The sequence below is a fragment of the Schistocerca gregaria genome, chromosome X (genome assembly GCF_023897955.1).
Source record: "Schistocerca gregaria isolate iqSchGreg1 chromosome X, iqSchGreg1.2, whole genome shotgun sequence".
NCBI classification, from domain to species: Eukaryota; Metazoa; Arthropoda; class Insecta; order Orthoptera; family Acrididae; genus Schistocerca; species Schistocerca gregaria.
Window position 1 is genome coordinate 746,502,150 of NC_064931.1, and position 22,259 is coordinate 746,524,408.

At 40.1% G+C, this 22,259-nt stretch overlaps 1 protein-coding gene across 10 annotated transcripts in view; it reads right to left on the reverse strand.

Annotated features, from left to right (window-relative positions):
• Window positions 1–22,259, reverse strand: part of LOC126297825 (zinc finger protein castor homolog 1-like) — a 317,673-nt gene that overhangs the window by 280,694 nt on the left and 14,720 nt on the right. For 9 of the 10 annotated variants that reach the window (XM_049989063.1, XM_049989068.1, XM_049989067.1 and 6 more), the window contains exon 2: window positions 10,528–10,573. The exons of the other annotated variant lie outside the window; for it this stretch is intronic. The gene's annotated coding sequence lies outside the window, so the exon portion shown is untranslated. The remainder of the gene's footprint in view (window positions 1–10,527; window positions 10,574–22,259) is intronic. 10 annotated transcript variants of the gene reach the window in all.

Below are 22,259 nucleotides of genomic sequence, written 5' to 3' on the forward strand. Positions count from 1 at the left end.
AAAGCGTCAAGAGAATGTAAATACATCGACGGAGCCGAGCACACCTCATGAAGCATGACGACACTAGTTTGTATCTTGATATCTGAGATGAATTGTGTATACCTTGTTCGTAATAACTGATGGAAAGCCATCGAGTAAAATAGAAGTGATATCTGGCGTTCCCCGTGCGTTTGTTGCTGTTCTGGATCTATATAAACGACTTAGGAGGCAGTCTGAGCAGCTCCCTTAGACTGCACACATATGATGTTGTCGTTCACCGTCTAGTAAAATAGTCAGAACATCAAAACCAATTGCAAAATGATTTACACAAGATATCTGTACGGTGCGAAAAGCGGCGATTGTCTCGAAACAATAAAAAATGCGAGGTCATCCACATGATAACTGAAAGGAATCCGTCGAATTTCCAGCACACGACATATCACACAAATTTAAACCGCTTCAATTCAATTCAATATTTGAGGATTAAAATTACGAACAGTTTAAATTGGAACAATCAAACAGAAAATGTTGTGGGTAAGGAGAACCAAAGACTGTTTTATTGGCAAAACACAATAAAAATGCAACAAATCTACTAAAGAGATTGCCTACATTACGCTTGTCCGCCATCTGCTGGAGTACTTCCATGTGGTATCATAAACTTTCTCCTCCGAATGCTGATTTATTTTGTTGACTCCACTTACGCAGAGATAAATGATCATCGTAATAAAATAAGAGAAATCGAAGCTCGGACGGAAATATTTCCCACGTGCTATTAGGGAATGAAACGGTAGAGAAATAGTCTGAAAGTGGTTCCACGAATTCTCTGCCAAACACATAAGTGTGAAATGCAGAGTAGTCATGTAGACGTTGACGTTCTTGTTGGCGTCAGTGGATGACCTCTAGGTCACCGTTAGCGAATAACGTACAGCCCCAGTGAAGCGTTACTGTGTTTACAGTATGCGAAATGACTTTTATGTGTCCAAAGTATCAGAATACATGGATGGCAAACATATCTTAATAAACTCTGAAAGCAACACGGGTTCTAGCGCTCAAGGGACGATTTCCCCAGTGCGTATGCAGGTTATGCGCATGAATTAAATTTTATTTACTGAGTTTTTGGTCACAATGTGTGCTGTTATAAAAAGAAAACTTCTCCTTGTGGCCGCACGTCCTCGAATCGGTAGTTTTCTCCGCAGACAAGATAACAAAATGTCACAGAGCTGGTACAGGGTCTTAGAATTTGGGCGAGCCGGAGCACGTGTAACGCGGTATCCGCCAACGGGATTGCCGCGGCAGGCGTGGTGCCCTCAAATATGTGTGTAGAGGGCGTGGCTGCCTCGGCACTCACGTGTATTCTCATCTTGTATCGAAATGGTCCCCAGAATTACTTTGTGTGTTCATTCCGTGTAAGGTAAATGGGCGCCACTGGCGCACAGTGTGCGACGCCATCCCAGCCGCATGTCATAAGTGACTGCTCTAAATCGAGTGACTTCCTACAAACGTATTTAACTGAAGGTTTCAAAGATGCAGTGTTCTCGTGGCCTTTGGAAAAATTCAGCGGAGAGGACGATGTTGTAACTCGAGGGAGCGAATACAATACAGTTCCTAGCGCGGGCATCAGATACGTCCTTCCATGGAGCAATTCGTCACACGAGTAACGATGTATGAGGTTGCTATCTCATCCAGTAAAGATGATGATGATGTCGATGATGAACTCTTCAGAACAGTGCTTACAGAGATCAAGCATCGATCTGCACTGTGGGTGCTTCACTATAAAAAAAATACATCTTTCAAATATTACAGGATAAAGACATTCTTTATTAAATGGTGCCAGAATCACGTTTCCTTGTTGGGAAAAGCAGACCTACATATTTGTCACCAATAAAGATTAATATGACACTACCTCCAGAATAAAACTACAAAAGGATGAATAACATGAAAATATCTTTAAGGGCTACACTTCTGCAGTACGGGTGCAACTGCAAAACCAATTTAGTTTTCGCCCTTAATGACAGTCTACGACGCAGTTGAGTACCATGAATAAGTTTGGAAAATAGCCTCTGTCGTCAAGAAACTTCTTTCTTCGCTTAGGATAATATAATACAAAATTTTGGTGTTGCGTCGACCTGCCTACCACATCATAATCAATTCTAGAAATCCAACTCCCCTCATCCCTGCAAAAACAGCGTATATTGTGGTAATGGTTTAAAGTTATTTCCAGACAGAGACAGAAACTGGAACGAAAAAGAGACCCTAAAATGTATTTTGATTACGTGCTGCAGATGAAATTACAGTGATCTTCAGTATGCTCGGTGAAATGAATGTGCATGGAACAGTAACCCAATTGTGAGAGCAAGTTGCAGCATACCTGAGGAAAAAGTTAAATATATTAAGATTCGTTCGTATATCGACTGATTGAAGTATAATACTAACGTTCTGTTTGTTAATTGTGATTTTCTTTTCAAGTATGATAGTTTGGACGAATTTTTGTGTGTATTTCAAACAACAATTACTAGCCACATGTTATCACTTCCGGTAATAGACCGATGTGCATTAGCACAGACGACAATACCGAATTTTCCTGAATAATTCCACAAGTTTTGCTTTAACTGTGAGAATTGAGACACAGTAGATTTATAAATAGCATTTATATAATACGGTAGTTTACCGAACAGTATTTATTGAACACATTGGGACTGACTCAGATGCAGAATCTGCCGAAAACAGGACAAAATGTGGTCTCAGCTACGCCGTCCCGCAATAAACCATCGCAATAGTTTTTGCTCATGTCACTGTTACTTTTTAATTTTAATGGGCTGATAAACTGTAACTAAAATTGAATCTACTTCGTATCTAAGATGCAACTGAGGTCGTATCCTGATTGGTGATGTGAACACAAAATAAGTGAGTCAACCCCACAGAAATAGGAATCATACGAAACGGACACTTTTTGAACAAAAAATGCGTGAAATATACTTTTCTTGTGCTGAAAAGGTCTGCAAAATGTTGTCATAGAGAAGCATCTTTCGTTACGGTTAAATGGAGAACTGTGTGGCTGAAACTGTATTAATTATACGATGATACGTGTGATTTAAGAAAACTAAAAGATCTGTAGTCTCTATGTGACGTGATGCACTCACGCAAAATCTTCAACGGCATCACATGTTCGTTAATGCCCAGGAAAATAAGTTTGTAGGCAGGATAAATGAATGATTAATAGCTTTAAATAGATAATACTAGAAAATTAGCTTAAATGTCATGACAACAATGTAAGCTACGCATTTTCCAGCGGTTCTCTACAACGTTTGTTTTGGATATGCGGATAAGTTCGAAACATAATTAGCTCTCTGCACTCGCACAGCATAGCTCTTTTAAAAACGAATTCCTTCCTTTTCCATTTATCAAATTGTCTCAACTCCATTTAAGTATAAAAGAAATTAAGCTATAATGGAATGCTGATTCAATCACAAAGAATTCTGATTTAATGCAATGCCTGTTCGGAAAGTTTCAAGTTTCTGGAATTCTAGCGCAAGGTTTCTTTGGAGGATATAACGCTGCAAGCGAATGTTTCTTGGTTGGAAGGCAGTCTTTCATCGACAAATACATCTGGAATCCAGCATGTATGTGAGCTGTCTCTCTCTCATGGCAAGACGCTATTCCAATAGGCCTATCCCAGATCTCATTGTTTCGACGGACAATGGAGCATTAATGGATACCTATTGTTTTCTTTTCAGATAGCTCTTTTAAAAACGAATTCCTTCCTTTTCCATTTATCAAATTGTCTCAACTCCATTTAAGTATTAAAAGGAAATCAGGTAATGCATTGATAATGAACTCGTTCGTAGAAGGTAGGAGGTCGGAGATGAAGACGGCGGAATAAAGACGTTTGTGAGAAACTTCATACACTACGGAAAGACGGGGGCACGCGCGCACGCACACACACACACACACACATGCAGAGAGAGAGAGAGAGAGAGAGAGAGAGAGAGAGAGAGAGCAGATATTCAGATAAGCCGAAGGAAGTGTGATGGTGAGTGATGGAGTGTGTGCGTGTGTGTGTGTGTGTGTGTGTGTGTGTTGTTGGGGGGGGGGGGCAGGAGGAGAGGAAACAAACAGTGGTTGAGAAAGGGGGGGGGAGGGAAAGAACAGAGAGGAGAGAGAGGGAAAGGGAGGGGGAGAGAGAGAGAGAAAACACTTTCCAATTGTTATTTCCCTCGGTGTGAAGTAAAATGAGAAGTTCGTTATATTAAGAAAATGTTTCCCTTAAGCATAAGATTATAAAGCTAATTGTAAGCGTTTTGAGGTATGCAAACAACGTACGGCATGCTCCCATTTCCGCAGCGGTTTCAAAGAAACGGCTTCTCTTTCAGCAACAAACTGCCACTGCGTCTGAGCTGAGTTTCAGCTGAGACAAAAGTCTAGAATTCAGAATATTTCGCTCATTCCCCTTCTTCCCCACCCCATCTCCAAGCGTACTGGAATCTCGGATATTTATAATTTTAGCTTCACCACGAAAACTTTTAACGGAAGCCAGCAGACCGTGCAATTAAACCTTAAAACTGAAGACTCAACTTACCGAAGCAGATCAGTCTGATGTAAAATGTTCAAATTTCAGACGAACAGGGAGAATCTGTAAAAACAGATTAGCTTTTCATATTTAGGTTGTGAGGGCACAGTACGTTACCTTTGTTTACAATGGAATAGTTTCTTGGATATCGGCAGGAAAATTGTAATACTTATTTGCTGAGGCTAATAGACCGCAAAATCATCGGTCAAAAGTTTCAACACTATCTTCAAAAACTTCATGAAGATAACAGGCAGAGAACGTTGTCAGAGAAGATCAATTTTTACTTCTTCATTGACCTGTCCTATTGTTGATTCGAGATAAGGAAGGCATTTAGTATTACATTAACTATTATTTTTTATTACTGTTATTTGCTAATGAGTTCATTAGGACTACGCGAAGCACTTGAAGTTGGGCATTTGCCTCCATTTGTGCGCATATTTTTCTTATTCTCTTCTTGTGGGATTCCTTTCTCTCTTCATATCATTCTGTACCAGTCGTCTTTGATTTTTCCTCTTGGGCAACTTACCATTTATTAAGTTTGGATCTGCAGATTTCACGGTTTTCTCATATCTTGTGGAGAAACTCAATCCAATTTCAGAACAGTTTTGATCTAGCCAACCCATTTCGTTATGTTCGATTTGGCCTCTCTCCAACTGCCAAAAAAATCAACTACCTGTTTTTGTAAGTCTTCCTGGGTTCATACTTTTGATGTGTCCATAGAGTTTTAACCTGTGTTTTCTAATGACACTATTGATATTTGTGTACTGTTTACTTTCCTGACTGATTCTGAGTCGGTATTTTTCGTCTGCAATTTTTGGACCTGGAATTTGTCTTACGATTTTGTGTTCCTATTTTTCCATGTTTTCTATGTCTGTTTTCTCGTTCAAATGAAGCGTTTCTAATCCATACGGCATTCTGGTTTAATTACTGTGTTGTAATGTCTTAGTTATGTTTGTTTCACGATACATTTCCTGTTGTGGATATTTTGAGTAAGTCGGTATGCAGTTTATATTTTGACGTCTAATTTTTTTTGTGTTTGTGTCGATTCTATTTTCCAGAATGGTATCACCAAAATATTTAAATTTCGGAAAGCGTTTAATCTGACGAATTTCGTCTCCATGAATTTTGGTGCTTCTTTATTGCAGAAAACGTATCTGGAGACAGACTTTTTCTGCATGTTCTTTCAATAGTTCAGTCTGATTTTGTGCTGATAGAATGTCGCGAGTTAAAATTGCTAAATCGTCTGCAAATGCAAGGCAATCTACAGAGAATTTTCCCCTGCCTAAAGCGACTAGTTGGTCAACTTACAGGACTGACTTCTGTTTGCGCCATTCTTCTATCACTTGCTTAGGGGCAGAGTTGTAATAGAGGCAGCCCATCGCGTCTTACTCGGGTTTTGATTTGGAAAGTTTCTGAGAGTTCCGTCAAAAATTTGATCTTGGGCTATGTATTTGTTAGCGTTTGTTTTATGATTGCAAATGTTTCAGATCTAGACCTTGTTTTTTTTTAATATTTGGAAGAGAGATTCGCGATCATCTGAATCATAAGCTTTTTTGAAGACAACAAAAGTACAGATTAAGTACTATTATTAATTTCGGTTTGTTTCCAGGCATTTACGTATCGATTTTCGACGTGCATGCAACTAACAATTAACATACTAAACACAGTGTTCCTCTCTTGTGTGGTAATGGTTGTGGTGAAAGCTCAACTATTTACAAGTTTTGCTACATGGCGATGACGACGATGCTATTCAGCGTTTGTCACCCAACGTAATCGTTGTTAGGCCGCAGCACAAATAGCGTGTGAACTATTTGCAAGATATTAATAGTATTAAATTAGTTTAAGAATCAGGTTGAAATTTTTAGCCTTAAAAATGATTTGCCAGAAGATATGTAAGTTTCTTGTTATGAAGGACTCGATCATTCCTCGATACTGTATCAATTTTTAAAACTCACACGTTTATTTTATCGTATGAGAGAGCATAAATACAAGAAAAAGGACTGAGCTCATCTTACTCATAACATTTATTTCTATTTATTGTACACTGTAACCAGAAACAACGTTTTCAGCATATATAATGGTAATTACCTGAACAACAGAAAAAATAATAAAGATACAAATTTAATATAGTTGAACCTTGGGAGATTTTACTAACGGGGGAGGGGGGCTTATAATAAATTAATGATCAGAATTTCAGTTCCAAATTTCTTTCCTGCGGCGTCGAGGAACTCACCACCTATTTCGGACCATCTGAAATAATTCCTGCAAGCCTCGTCGATGTTCTCCACGTTTCAACACAATAATGTAGATGAATTTTTAATCTATCATCAAAGAAAAATGAGCAGTGCGAACAACTGAATGCCTACACAGAGAAATGTTTCGAATAATGGTTGACGATAAATACTTCACGCTTTGCACATGCCAATGTTTCCACGTCAATGACAGACAGAAAGAGTTTGCGTAAACAAGCTCTTCTCTGTGGCAGGTTTTTTGGAAACGCGTAGTGCGTTAAAGGGTAGTCTGAAATTTGAATTAAGCCATCTTCATTCGGTTTCATGTAGTTCAGCCGTATCTAAAATGTCGTAATCGGAAAAAAGTAATGCTTACTAAATTAGAACAGCACGAGATGAACAAGATACCCTGAGAGACAACAGCAAGAAACACATCGTAGCGTGCTTACACATGAAAGTATTTATACAGTCAGCAAAGGGATTACGTCATTCTAAATTCTACGTTGAAGTTTTCGAAGCTGTTTGTTTCGTAGATAATGGATTCTCCAACGTCTACATAGAGTATTTACTTATAAGAGTACTTGTTTGTTCCGTATCTTGCTACACATTTGGTTATACAGTCAAGTACAAGAAGATTAAGTAACGGTTTTCTCTTCTTTCTTTAAAGATTTATTATGTGTTTTACGGTTTATAATCACGGCTAGACGCTGCCGGAAGAAGAGAATCGATTAAATTGTTACATACGTGAAAAGACACATATATTTTGCTTGTGTGGATTTACCAACGCTAAGGGCAGCCACGAGTTCACGTAAGTAACTACTTATACAGTCAAATAAACTTTAATGTAAACGTATTTGAGAACCTTTCGAAATTACATTCTTTGCACTGTTTATTTTGGCCACGGAGTTTATTTTAAGGAAAACGGACAGATCAAAGGCATAATGTAGGTTAAGATTTAAGGTTACGAGTAACAGATATGTAAAGGACACTAAAAAAGTGAAATATATTGCGCTTGTTAACAAACTAACATAATAATTACTGTCTCCAGTCACATCAAAGCAAACGAAGCTTTTTTTTCTAAATATGCTTATATCGGAGATCGGTTACTTTTATGTTTTGTCAAAAGCTATAGTATATTTCTATCGTGACTTCTGCTGGGGCTGGGATGTTATAATTGTGTTGGCGTTAAAAGAAACCATTCCTCCACAATGGTGGCAACCTCGCTTTCTGCCCACGCGACAAAAACAATGAGGTGGGCGCACAGTTGTGGCTCCACTAATACAACATCGTAACGCCTCGTTGTAAAGTTAATACCCGCGCCGATAAGCAGAGTTGAAACACGGCGAATATGCATTAAATAAAAGGCACTTAATTATGCAAAAATTATATTAAGAACACAAACAGGCGCGGATCCTTGGGAGCAACAGTAGCGAAACCAAACAGTGCGATAAGAGTAAGCAGCGCAGTGGAGTGGCTGTAACGTGGCACTGGTTATCACACAGGAGTTCCGCGCAGCCTGCGAGGGCGGTAAACGCTTCGGCCTGTCCAAACCATCACTTTCCCCACTGACAGAGCCGCGAAAAATATGAATATCTGGTACTTGGCAATTAATATTATTGTATAAGTTGTATCGTTCTATGGTACAAACCTTTGCGCTTTTCTTTCGTATGTGTACTGAAAACAGTGCAATAGCTGGTCTGACGGAACGCGACGGCTCAAGACTTGGCGAATTGTTAGAGAGATTGAAATCGTTATTATTCAACGTAATGTAATAGCATGGACGCAAAAACAAATTTTCAACGCCAACGAACTTCGCATGACAAGAAATTTTACCTGATAACTTCGAAATACGAGACATCCTATTGGATTCCGCCCAACGAGTGCGCTGCATCCTCTTAAGCCGGTTAACTCACACTCCAATGTTTCGTCGGAAACCGTCGTTTGTGCAAGTAGCTACTACTAAGGAACAAGAAAAATGTGATGGCAGGAGACTTCCAATTTTTTTTCTCCGTATCTAATGTCTCATCGATAGCGACAGTGATGGGGAAGGGATACTTGGAGGGCACAATCTAAGTCTAAGAATCGACCATGTCCTTCTGTGATGGATTTTTTTGGATACTCCACGATTTTTCGGTAGGACTCAGAAGGCACTGTACAACCACCGAACACGTTAAACTCAACTTGCTGTATTCGTTCACGAGATATAGAATGATGCACACAGTGGGGCTCTCGTTGATTCCCTGTTTTCTCATTTCTGGATAGCCTTCTATACAGTTCTGCACTGTCGCTTAGTTAACGGCTCACTGAATATAGGAACAGAGGTGAAAAATGGTAGAAAACTTCATACCAAACATAGCGCAGTACAGCAGTTTTAAAGCACAGATAGTGTCAGAAGCGAAAGTAGCGTCTGGTTCGCATCAAGGAAGTGCGAAAGGACTATTATTGTTTTTTATACACATAAATGACCTGGCATACAAAGGTTTCATCTCCGTGAGTGCTTTCACCTGATGCAGTTGCGTGAAAGGCAATCAAACTGTCTGAAATATGTTCAGAAATGCAGAAACACACGAAAATGATTTGTCTGTGACAGTTGACCTTAATGATGCCATATAATGCAAATAAACTGACCAAATGGCCAGATATCGTTTGAAAACACGATCGGCTATCTGTCACTCGAATCATTCACAACTGCCCAGAATCTAGAAGCATCTCACGAGCTACTTACGGCTGAACTAACCTTGAGAAAGGTACATTCTAGACCGATTTGCGGCAGTAATGCTAACGAAGCGTAATCAGCCACTAAGGAGAGGACTTAGAAAGCCCTTGTTCCACCAATTCGTGGGTGTAGTTAATTGGCTTGGGACAGTTACGAAATATTGAGACAGAGAATATTCAAAAATAGTTACACTCTTCGTCAGGTGTTAGTACAGTCAATGCGAGATCGTCATGGGTCTCCAAATGCAGATTATACGTGCTCTGCACTTCGAAGAACCTGACTTTTAAAGGTCCGAACCATACGTTCCAATGCGACTGAAGAAATATATTGTATACTCTAACATTACACATTGTGTAATGACATTGAAGGTAAAATTAAACAACGCCAGGTGTATGGAGAGGGGGTTCTGACATTCTTTTTCTCGCGCATTATCCATGAATTGAACTGGAGTACAGAGCAAATAATTTTGGTACACTGAGTGCCCTTCACAATACTGTGATTTACTGAGCACAGGTGCCGATGTAAAAACAAAACTCAGTGATCATTTAGGTCTACTGTGCCCTTCTTCTGACATAAAACACACACATTACGGCATTAGTTCTCAATCGTTAGTAATATTTATTCTGCAGAGAACACATTGCATACAACCACCTGAAGTTCATCATTGTTCGAAAGCAGTCGTAAACAATTGATGGCTGACTATGTAATGTCCAGAATTTTAACGTTTTCAAGTAATGCGTGACAAACACTTCACAAATGAATTATTATATTACCGCTATCTTGTTCACATATTGGTAACATAACAATATTAAGTAATATTTATGAATAAAAGAAAGGGAAAATAGTCTAAAACAACTAAAAATATAGGCTGCATGTAGCTTCTTGACACGGAATTGAGAATGAATAAGCAAAGCTCGTTAAGTACCCCAGCGCTACTAAGCGGAGGAAAATCTTACGGCGCCCTTGTCACCGCACAGCGAAGAAGGATTCTATGAATGAAAAATAGAAATGTTCAGTATGTGGTTTGTACATACCGTCTCGCTGTTCACGCGACGCGGCCCGCTGCCACCATTAATGTTTCTGAAACAGCCATTCGGTGCAGAGTTACAATCGTTTGACAGTCACTCAAGTTCTAAATCTTGCCATAAATGAGTTTACGTGAAAAAGTTTGAGTATAAGATAACTTATGCTGGAAAATCGCTTGATGTTTCACACTGTTTTACTAGAATGACTTTGGTAATCCTTGGAGATATAAACATCAAGAAATTAAACTCCACCCCTGAAAGTCCAAAATTGAACTTATTCAACAGGTTCAGATGTAACTATTGGATACTTGTCGGTAGTATGCTTGCTACTAAAACATCTTTAAACTCCTTGTTACTGGTGCTACCTTGGACAATTGTGACGTTCTGAATTCCACGAATATCAGTTCTCTTCTAAAGTATTCACAATAGAATAGTACAAAAAACTAACATATAGAAACAATCGCTCAAAAAAGTACTTAAAATTGGCAGAACAATATGTTACCTTATAGAACCATTTCACGCTTGCTTCATTTTTACTACTTCATCCAAACGATTGTAAGTTATTTGGAAATACGGTAACGTGAAATATAAAAGATATACAATAATTTCTTGAGCCGTGATCAAAAAATGTAGAATATATTTGAACGCCACACGAAATACTTCTGAGAATTGCAACCGAAAGTTCTCGTATCAGATTCCTGGATGCGATAATATGTAATCATATACAGATATATTTACTATTCAAATTCAACATTTTCCTAGAAAATACATTTTACTTCGATACAGAATCGTTTTTGTTCATTTAGGAAATACTCTGCAATATCTCATACTATCGCATTGGCTGGAAGTCGGCCATTTAAACACAGACATTACCAGACGCTACGTATGAGAAACAGGGCGCATTTTCTGTTTCTTACGCACCACAAGTGAAGACTGCATCTCTAACTCCTACTTCGAACAGAGCACATAAAACAGTGTACGGCAAAGAATGGTACTTAACTGCTTGATGTGTTTCGTCTACATCTCAGGAAAGACAACTAAAGCACTTGTATATTGCACTGGAAAACGTGTGCAGTTATAGCTAGCGGACACCTTAATGGGTCGTCATGGCAAGAGTTTAATGCGTTATGTTACTCGCAGAATTCAATCGCAGCAATGAAGACGTGGTTTTGGCTTCGACGCTGACGACACGACGATTCCACGTAACTCCTCCCTCGAGAGTTTTGCACTACGTTGGATCGATGATCGCGCTTGGAGGCTATTTCGGTACTTTGAGCAGTGCGTTCGCGTTCTCAAGAAGCAAGTCCGCCTAACAGCGGGTTCAACGGTCATCTGTAAGTAGCGCTAGTCTGTACAGGAGGAACTGGAATTTTCTTAATAACAGACTCTCCCAGAAGGCAACTATATTTTTACTAGTACACTAACAACTTGTCTGAGGATGTGTGCGATGGTTGTGCCTAATGACTACAAGAGCACTATGCAAAGTGCGCGCTGAAACTTGTGTGAACTCTGTCAAGCTCTCGTTACGAAAGCTCATCAGCCACTACTCTGTACTTCCTCACTGCTGAATCGCAGCTTCTTGTCATAGGATACGCCCTCACAGGTGATGAAAAACAATATATTTAACTGCATTACAGACTAAATGCAAGAATAATAAATCTCAAAATTGCCCTAATTTAGCATAAATTGCGACTCCGGACCACTACGCACTGAAGTAAAATGAGGTAATGACACGTGATTCTGTGTTCTCAACTAGTGGACATGTGCTCAAGATTGTAGAGCATAACAGTTTTAACCATGCCCTTGTTGTTTATATACAATTTTTGTTCTTTGGGGACGAGAAATTTCTGGGAAATCTTATTGTAATCAATGAAAACTTCAGTTCATATTGAGGCTTTATAATCATGGTCCATTTATTCTAATTTAGTTTCTTTCCTTGGATTCCTCCAGCCGTCTTGGGATATTTCAACATTATCATGAAAAGCTTAGTCAATACTCCGTTAATTTTCACCCCGTAGTCAACAAATCGCTAGTCTGGTACCAAAAAAGTGACAAAACCACATATCGTATGCTAATACTTCGATTCCAGTGCAACATTTGTAAACTGATGCAATTATAGATGACAAGACATGTTTTATGCCACGATTATAAGTAGCTATTTTTACTTTAAAAGAAACAGACCACATTTCGATAAAAATCGAGCGCTACACCCTCGTCTTCCAAGTGTCTGTATTGTCGTAGGCGATGTGCTAGGCCTCAAGGGAATAAGCAGTACATTTATTGTCAATCTAGCGATTAATAAATTGTGTTATATTAAGAAAATCCAAGAGACAAACATCGGTATTGTATAGATGGAAACAATGTTAATATATTCATTAAAATCCAAGAATCAAGTAATAATTATCCTTCCCCAATATTACCCTGGTATGTTTTAAGTCGTGTCAAATCGATCGAAAATTGCATACTAAAGGAAATGTTCGCGCGAATGATCTCATGGAACAATGGTAAAGCACGAATGTGTACTTGGTAACTTATTCTGACAATAATATTGCATTAATTACTAACTGATCATACCTGCGAACAAACGCTTCCTTTAATCATCAGTTCTTCGATCTGATGTTGCAACGACATACCCTGGAAGCCTCCGACTCTTAGTTTGTGTCTTGAGAAACTTTTGTTCCTGCAAATTCTTTGTTAACGTCCTTTTCGTCATTTCTGCCTGTTAGTATTACGGGCAGGATTCAAATTGCAGTGGCAATTTTGAGAACCCAGCCAGCATGGAAACCCCTACAAGACAGTAAGCGCACAGCGTCTAATATTTTGTGACTAAACAAGATGCGGAAATAAGAGGACTCACTTTATTTTTCAATGTTTGTCATTTATAATTATAATGGCTTCTTCGATCCTCTATGACGATTTAGCAGTCGGGATTTGGGGGCAAACTATATGCTACTGATTGGACCCAATATTTCAGAGCGCAAAGTCGATTAGGTATGAAGGGACACAAGGAAAATTGTAGCGGATAGAGGTTTCAGTGGTCTCAGCGTAAATTTAATAGTCCAGTAAAATGAAACCTATTCGAATACAAGTAGGTCTCTCTTTTCCAGAGAGCATTACGTGAAGACTGGCGCGCATATTCAACACGTTACGGTGGGGGGGGGGGGGGGGGGGGGGGGGAAGTCGCGGAATTTGATGGGTTTGTCAATAACCGCGGCCGCGGCTGCAGACCTACGAACAAACGTGCGCGATTTCTGAGCTAAATGTCAGCTCGAGCTGCAGCATCCGGAAGCTCTACTATGCCCTGCATAATCCAAGAAGCGTGGTTTTCATGTAGAACCACGCGACATGCTCCTCAATGGAAACTGTCCATACGAATACGGTTCGAGGCAGTTTTCAGGAAGATTCTCAGTCCGAAATGTTCAGTACACAGCTTCATGTTGAATTCCATAATATCAAAGCAAAACATTTTTTGCACAAAGTGCTGATGGCGCCTTGCCTTAACGTTTTTTCAAGAAGGCAATACTCAGCCCTACGTCGTAAGGCATAAGTACTTTCGCACTTGACACAAAATTTACAGCATTGTGGGCACTGGAATATTTTATGATGCTGCATATTTAACGAACTTGCGACTTTATGTACGTGGCTGATAACTGAATGGTTATGTATTCTCTCGTCATTTCGTCAGGGGCTTCTTTGTAACAGTTTATTTCAGTAGCGGATATTTACCTCTTCTCCTCTCTGAATTTTAGCACAATATGTGTCATATTACATATTTCTGCACCACTTACATCCAGCATAAATACAGGAAACATCGTAAAAGTTGAGGAAATGTAACTAGTTGCTCGAGGTAATCATCAACAACAACAAGAACACAAACGCAGAAATAATTGGGCGAAATAATTGATCAGTACAAAGTCAACATTTTCGTTTGTTGTCATAAAAACGCAATGTTTCCCTGTGATAAAACAGTCAAATAAATTACGTTCTGACAGGTACCGGTAAGTTCGTACACATTTGAACCGATTACTGTCAATTGCTCTGTCCTGGAAAAATTGTTTCGAGCGTGACGGTAAAGATGCATCAGTTTCATTTACTGTTTAGATCATCGAATGGGTGAAATGAAGAGCACAAACATTACCTTTTACTCTGACGTTATTGCAAATAGCCTGCCTATTGAGGAGTTCCTTAACATAATTGTCTACGTTCTGTGGCTTGGTTTCGATAACACTTACAAGAAAAATGAATGCTTCTTTTCCTTCGCATTTCTTAATGCCTGAGAGATAAAAATAAGATCATCAATTGAAATTAACGTGAAAAATGTCCCACGCAGGTTTCAATATTACCTTCCTATTTAGTGTATAGGGAACCATGAAACGTTTGTTACAAACAATCCTCGATGTTTGTTTTTAAGATTATGTGTGACTATGAGTAAATAATCACAAATACAGCCACAAAGCTGAAGCAACAGCCATGGAACGAAAGTTGATAGTTTGGCCGTAAACTCGCACATTTTGTTTAGAGGTTAGTTACACTTGCAGAGCGAATAATTTTCGCGTACGCCACTAAAACGGGAAGTATTCGCTTCGGAAGAATTTGGACACACATTGGAGTCTACTGTTGAAAGAATATGCTATTATACGAAGGTCTACATATTCATTATTTACGTCAAAAACACGCAAAGGCACTCACATGTGTCACAGAAATATGGAAAAAAGCGTTCGCGATGGATACAGACGATTGCTGAATGACAATCTTCATTGAATGTTTTCATGTTAGCGAAAAAACACTTCTCTAATGATCTCAGAAATTCATTTCTGTACAGAAACAAAACGGGGCGTAAAGACAAGAGGAAGAGACTTACAAGAACTTTCAAAATGGTTCAAATGGCTTTAAGCACTATGGGACTTAACATCTGAGGTCATCACTCCCCTAGACTTAGAGCTACTTAAATCTAACGACATCACACACATGCATTCCAGAGGCAGGATTCGAACCTACGACCGTAACAACAGCGCGGTTCCAGACTGAAGCGCCTAGAACCGCTCGGCCACATTGGCCGGCCTTACAAGAACTAAAATGGTCTGTTCAGTTGGATCACTGGTCCGATTCGAGTTGTTCAATACAATCTGGCAGTTAATTTTTTATAACACGGTTATGACATATTGTTGTATTGTTGGTTTTATGTGTAACATATATATGGTAACTGTTCCTTTCAACTTCGCGAGTATAACAGCTGTGCGAGTTACTATATGTTCATCCCGAAGAACGATTAACACATGCAGAATAATACACTGAGTTGAAATTTTTCTTTCGCGTACAAAAATCGTCTTCTTCGATCTGTATAATTCCGTAGGAGGCGTCGTCGCACGTTTGTCACAGCTTGAAGGGTATATGAAATGTATAATCTGGAAGACACTCAGGTTTCAATAAATACGGCTGGCTGTTGTGGCCGAGCGGTTCTAGGCGCTTCAGTCCGGAACCGCGCTGCTGCTATGGTCGCAGGTTCGAATCCTGCGTCGGGCATGAATGTGTGTTAGGTCCTTAGGTTACTTAGGTTTAAGTAGTTCTAAGTCTAGGGGACTGATGACCTCAGATGTTAAGTCCCATAGTGCTCAGAGCCATTTGAGCCGATAAATACGTTTAGGGAAAAAAGCTACTCCGCTGTTTGCGAATGTTGTCGAATACCTTAAGGAACTTCACTGTAACTTTTATTGCATGCTATTCACACTGCACAGGAATGACTCTGGAGTTATACTGGTACGCTATAGTGGGAAGTCCAATAAAGGTTCTGCTCATACTTAAATACAATTTTAGGCAAGGCGGGAACTTTCTTACGAAGAAAATCAAATCAACAGGAATTAATTCGATCGAACTGTTTCTATCCTGAGACACACCATGAAATATTTCCGTTCAGTGTTCCAATACCATCTAAATTACACATAAAACAAGTTCAAAATTATGGACATCTGTTTGGGAGGTTATGATCCTTTAAGTTTTTGAGATTTAAAGAATGATTTTTCATTAGCTCGGACACGCAGTCACATCAAACCAACGTCATAAGAACGTGATGAAAAGTGTGAAAGGTCAAAACTTCGACGCTCCGTTTAATATTCTACATACTGTGTCGCGATAACGTATGGACAACTATTATAAACATTGTTTCCGAATGGTTTTCAGAAAAGCTTTGGGTAAGGTGTTTCTTAAAGATCAGGTAATGAAGCTGTGCCTAAGTTCCACATTTCTTTCATTTTGAAATAAACTTTACGAGAGACATTTTGCATCAATAGAAAAAAAAACACAGAAGACTTTGGGGACTATTCTGAAGAATCACTTACGGGCTAAATATTTCAAGACTCTTGGATGGTTAACTTGTAAGACTTTAGGAAAGGCCATCACCACTAGCGGCGAGCCCCAGGGCTGCCGGAGCTAGCGGTGGCCGCACTCGCCGGCGTCCAGATCCTGGAGAGGCGCGGGCTCGCAGCGTTCGCCAATATTTACTTAGCGCAGGCGGTCAGCTGTCGCTGGAAAACGCCAGCGAATGTCGCGGAATCCGCGAGCAGTTTGCAGGTCGCCTGTAATTGCGGTCGCGCGTCGTCCTATTGAAATATGTAGCGCGCGGCGGCGGACGGCGCGGGCAGGAACTGGGCCGAGCTTCGAGAATTAATCTGGCGTTTGTTTCCTCTGCCCCCTTCCGGCTCCTTCTCCCTTTCTCTCCGTAATTCACTTATCCGTAAAACAACGAAGAAGCGATAACACTGTGTGAGCGCCCACGCTCAACAGGAAATTTGACTCGACGATACGCCGCCAGCTGCGACGCGCAGCCACAGGCGCCAAACGCCAAAATACAAAATCCTTCTCTATCAGCTTTTTTAAAAATTATTTAAATACGTTTCTCGATAATAACACTCGTTAAGTTAGCAGATGCCACAGTCACTGGTATAAAACCAAACCAATGTCGATCCTGCGGTGTGCGACGTGACTTTATCACTTCCGTCATTGTCAAAAAGGGAAATGTAACAGTTTGGCCAATTTTTTCCGACAGTATGCCTGCGATTCGTTAACACGAACTTTAGTACGCGTAACACGTCGTCTGCGCTGTGCCCAAAGAAAAGCGTAGTTAGCGGACTTGGGAATAACGAAAGGGTGTCGCGAAATGTAACTATTTGTTATAGTGCTAAAAGCTGCCGATATAACGTTTTCAACAACTGCTAGAGCACCAGGAAAAATTTTTAGTTGCGAACTTACTTTTTTTATTACGTTTAAATCGATTCGCCTGCAAAATTCCCTGACGACAATTTTTATACATGAAGAAGTCTTTAAACTATGAAAAGTATTTGTTCAAAAAGAATGAAGGCCTAAAACTCGAAAAATTTTGCAGTCCTGTGTGATACTGTAAGTGCTCGCCATATTTCTGGGTTAACAGTCAAACAGAGAGAGAAAAAAAAATTCGGGATACAAGGTGGTATTTAAAAAAAAAAAAAAAGATTTGAAACGTTCTGATTGTTGCCTGAATACATACAAGAGATATCCTCCACATCTTTTGCAAACTCGCTCATAGGTAGCACTCTCCTGCACCACCGCCTCTGCGCTCTACAACTTCTTTTCATTACGAGAATAGAAACAGTCCTTCAGTAAAAACCGCGCCCATGTGACATAGTAACAATACCGTATTCGCTGCCGAATTCACCGAGGAGAAACGTTAAGCTAATATCACAGCTGCTTTTTCACTGTGAAGACTTCTACGATTTATAGATGACGCTTCTGTATGGCGAGTAAGAAAAGTAAACTGCTGCTTCTAACAAATGGTTAGTACCAACAAATCCCACAGTATATCCTAGTCGATTTAAAATTTGAAACACATGATGTTTTTTGTTTTATCTGAATATAAACCAGCAGGAAATGATGCTTTTCTATAGACGAAAATGGACATCACATCTGTTATACTATCTGATAATATTTCGCTGTAATTAACTTCTGTTACAGGTTTACAGTCACTATAAGGATTACCGTTTTCCCTTACTGTCTTTCGGTGAGTGCTGAGGAGGTTTATCCGGCAAGACCACACAGGTGATTTAGCCCTTCTTAACAAAACTTCAGCTAGTACTTTGTCTTTACGACCATACTGAAAACACGATAATAAATCTTAATACAACACAAATAAAAAGACTCATAACAACAACTTAAACACATATGAATAGCTTTCTGCAAATCATTGGAACCTTCGAGGAATCTAATTCTGTTACTGTGTTAACGAACAAATCTTCCGCGTCGAAATCTTTGCACTTCCAGATGGTATCACGCTAAATTATCCAAGATAACTTGGAAACAGACATGTATGTTCATAATCCATCTCTACCAACATCATCTTAACATACCATAAGCCGACTGGTCCACAAACTCTGAGACAGGCAGCTTGAGACGGACTCCTCCGTAGCATCGTTTTAGCCAGTTTCAAGTCAAAATGTGACGCCGTTTCCCATTAGTGGTAGTCAATTAGATATGAATAAACGTGGTCTTCTGTTTCATCGTTACACGTCAGCACGGTTACTGTAATGTCCGAGATCAGACTTGGCTGGACGCCATCATACCGCGCGAAGAAATCTTTGTCTCCAACCCGTGGAAGGCCCGATACAGCCAATCTGGATGTGGGAAGTGCTTTTAAGTAAGGTCACAAACGTAGTTCATTGTTTCGCAGTGACGGTCTCCGTACCGTTCGTTGACAATGGGCCGACTGTTGACAAAAATGTTCCATTATTCATCAGTACTCGGTTTGTTCTTCTTGCGTATACAGAGGATATGTAGCACGGAATGAGACCGCAGCTCACCTTCGTTCCGAGAATTGTGCCGATTGTACTTAATATTGGATGTACTATCAGAAACAGCTTTGAATTTGTTCCCGCCTAAAAATAAAACCGGAAATCAGAAGCTGCAGTAATGTGGGAAACGTTAAATACATACTAGATCAAGTCCGGCGAAAGTAAACAGAACTGTAGGTCTCCTTTGGAGCCGCTATATGACTGAGCGAGAAATTTGACTAGCAATTGTTGGGTACAGGTTTACACATGGTTATCGTCAGAAGTACCCCAAGGAACTGTGATGGAACCGGCCTTGTTCTTCATATACATAAAGGATCTGACGGTTAAGGTGAGCAGCAATTTGCGACTTTTTTCTGATGACACTGTAGTATACTGAAAAGCATAGTCGTTGAGTGACTGCAGAAGCATGGATGACGTAGAAAGAATTTCTGTTTGGTGTGACGAGTGGGAGCTTGCTCTGAATGTAGAAAAATGTTAGTTAATGCAGATGAGTAGGAAAAACAATCCTGGCATACTTGGACATAATATTAGAGGCAGGCTGCCTGATAAAGAGAAGGCGATTAAACATCTAGGCGTGATGTTGCAAAGCGATATGAAATGGAACGAACTCGTAAGGACGATAGTAGGGAAGACGTTTGGCCGACTTCGCTTCATTGGGAGAATTTTAAGTAGTGTGTAGTTTATTTATAAAGGAGACCGCTTATTGAAACCCCCATTTTTGAGTACTCCTCAAGCGTTTGGGATCTCCAATAGTTCGGATTAAAGGGCGATATCGATGCATTTCACAGACTTGCTGCTACATGTTTTACTAACAGGTTCGATCAATACGTGATCATTACGGAAACGTCCCGTAAACTCATATGGAAGGAAGACGGAGTTCTTTTTGCAAAACATTACTGTGAACGTTTAGAGAATCGGCATTTGAGATTGGCACCAGAACGATTCTACTGCCACCAATATGTCTCTAAGAAACGAGATAAAGAGAAATTAGGGCTCGCATGGAGACATATAGACTGTCCTTTTTCTTCGCTCCCCTTGTAAATGGAACGCGAAAGGGAATGACTAGTAGTGGTACAAGGTTCCCCCCCCCCCCTCCCCCCATGGATCGTATAGTTGGTTATGGTTTATGTATGTAGAGGGAGATGAAGTATTGCGATCGTTTAGCAAATAATAATCGAAATAACAAATACAGAGGGCGTGCATGTCTTTGTTGTTGTCGCACCATTGTAGAACTTATTAAACAACAAAGTGGAATACAAATTATATTTCTGGAAGCAAAGCTACAGGTTAAACCACCTCATACGACATTTACAATGAGAATGAAATGAATAAAAGTATTAGATCTGAATCGTTTACTGAATTGGATAAATGAAATGAGGAACATGTCAAGTGTAATTCACTGTGAGGGCACACAACTTAAGAAAAGAAAATTCCTTTTTAAGGGCCATACTGCAGTCTGCCACGTTGCTGGAAGTCATCCGTTAGTTTTAGACAATGTCCATTAACATCTCGTTGTATAATATGTCAGAGCGTACAGATTACGTAGCTGTATTTCATGAAACAAAAATATACATCGTACTAACACGCTCAATTAAGCTGTGCACCATAATGTGTTTGTTGTTCTCGGTATCCAAAACCGTAATATTACTTCCAAAAGCAAATATTTCGTTAAATGGAAATTCACTAAGATATGTATATCAAATAACGGCTTATCTCTCAGAACTTCTTGATCCTCACATTTTAAGGACCGTTTTTTGATCGTTGTCTTGTGATGTTGGTATGATCTTCTAGTTATACCATGTTTCCGGCCGCACCATGTTTCCGAAGTTGATGAATCAACTTTTGCGTATTAGCTTACTGGTCGTTGGAAGGAAGGAAGATTATGCCAACGTCCTGTCGACTGTGACGTCATTAGAGATGGAATACAACCTCAAATTGAATAAGGATGGAGAAGAAAATTAGTCGTGTACTCTCCAAGAGAACCATCTCGAACGATCTCGAAGTCAAAAATAGTATTTCCGGATATGCAAAAACCATGTCAAAAAGATGCGATGTAATGAAGCCAGGGAAAAGCAAAAGTTCCTTAGAGGTTCGAACCGAACCCCCTCTTTCATAATGCGAGTCCAGTGGCTCACGAGTGTTAGGAAGTTGCCGCTAGTTTAGAACTGTGGAATACAGAGGAGTTGCGGGCACCCCAGTCACTTCTAAAATTTGCCTTACACTTCCCGGCGAACTCTTACGAATCCAAAGAAGACTATACATCTACGGATGTCCCCGGGAAGACGAGGATCGGCTGAACCTTAACAAATTTTGCCCCAGAGGGAGAGCAGTTTGATGCGGAGCGTCCTGCGGTTAGAATCGATCCCAGTTTCAAGGGCGCACCGTTTTCGACTGTTCGCGGGACAGCGTGGCCTATCACGAACGAGTCCACCGCGCAAATTTCTCTAACTGGCAGTGAGACCGACACCTTCCGCCGACGACCTTGGAATTCCAGACTGCAAAATCTGCGACCGATGGAACCGCTGAAGATCTGCCTGGCGGCCAAATGCCGGGCTTTCCGGTACGCACAACAGCCGTCTGTGCTACAATGAACGGTCGTGAATTGGTTGCATCAACATAAATAGAATTTTTCGACTCAGGAGAATTACTCCAACGAGTAAGGGAGAGGTACAGGAACACTGTGACCTGAGCGACTTCATTAGGGGGAACTAAATGTTACTTTGTTTCTAACGCGATTTTGCACTTGCTAGGCTTTGATGCTGCAGGAAAATCGGATTACGCTCTTTAAGTGCATTAAGTCAGTTACTAGGAAAGTGATAAAAGCAGAAAGGGCGGCGAGGTGACTGCCGTGATAAGCGCCCGTTCGCGCCGAAAATCATCTGGAATCTGTCCGCCTCAATTGATAACTATATGCGAACCGCAAAA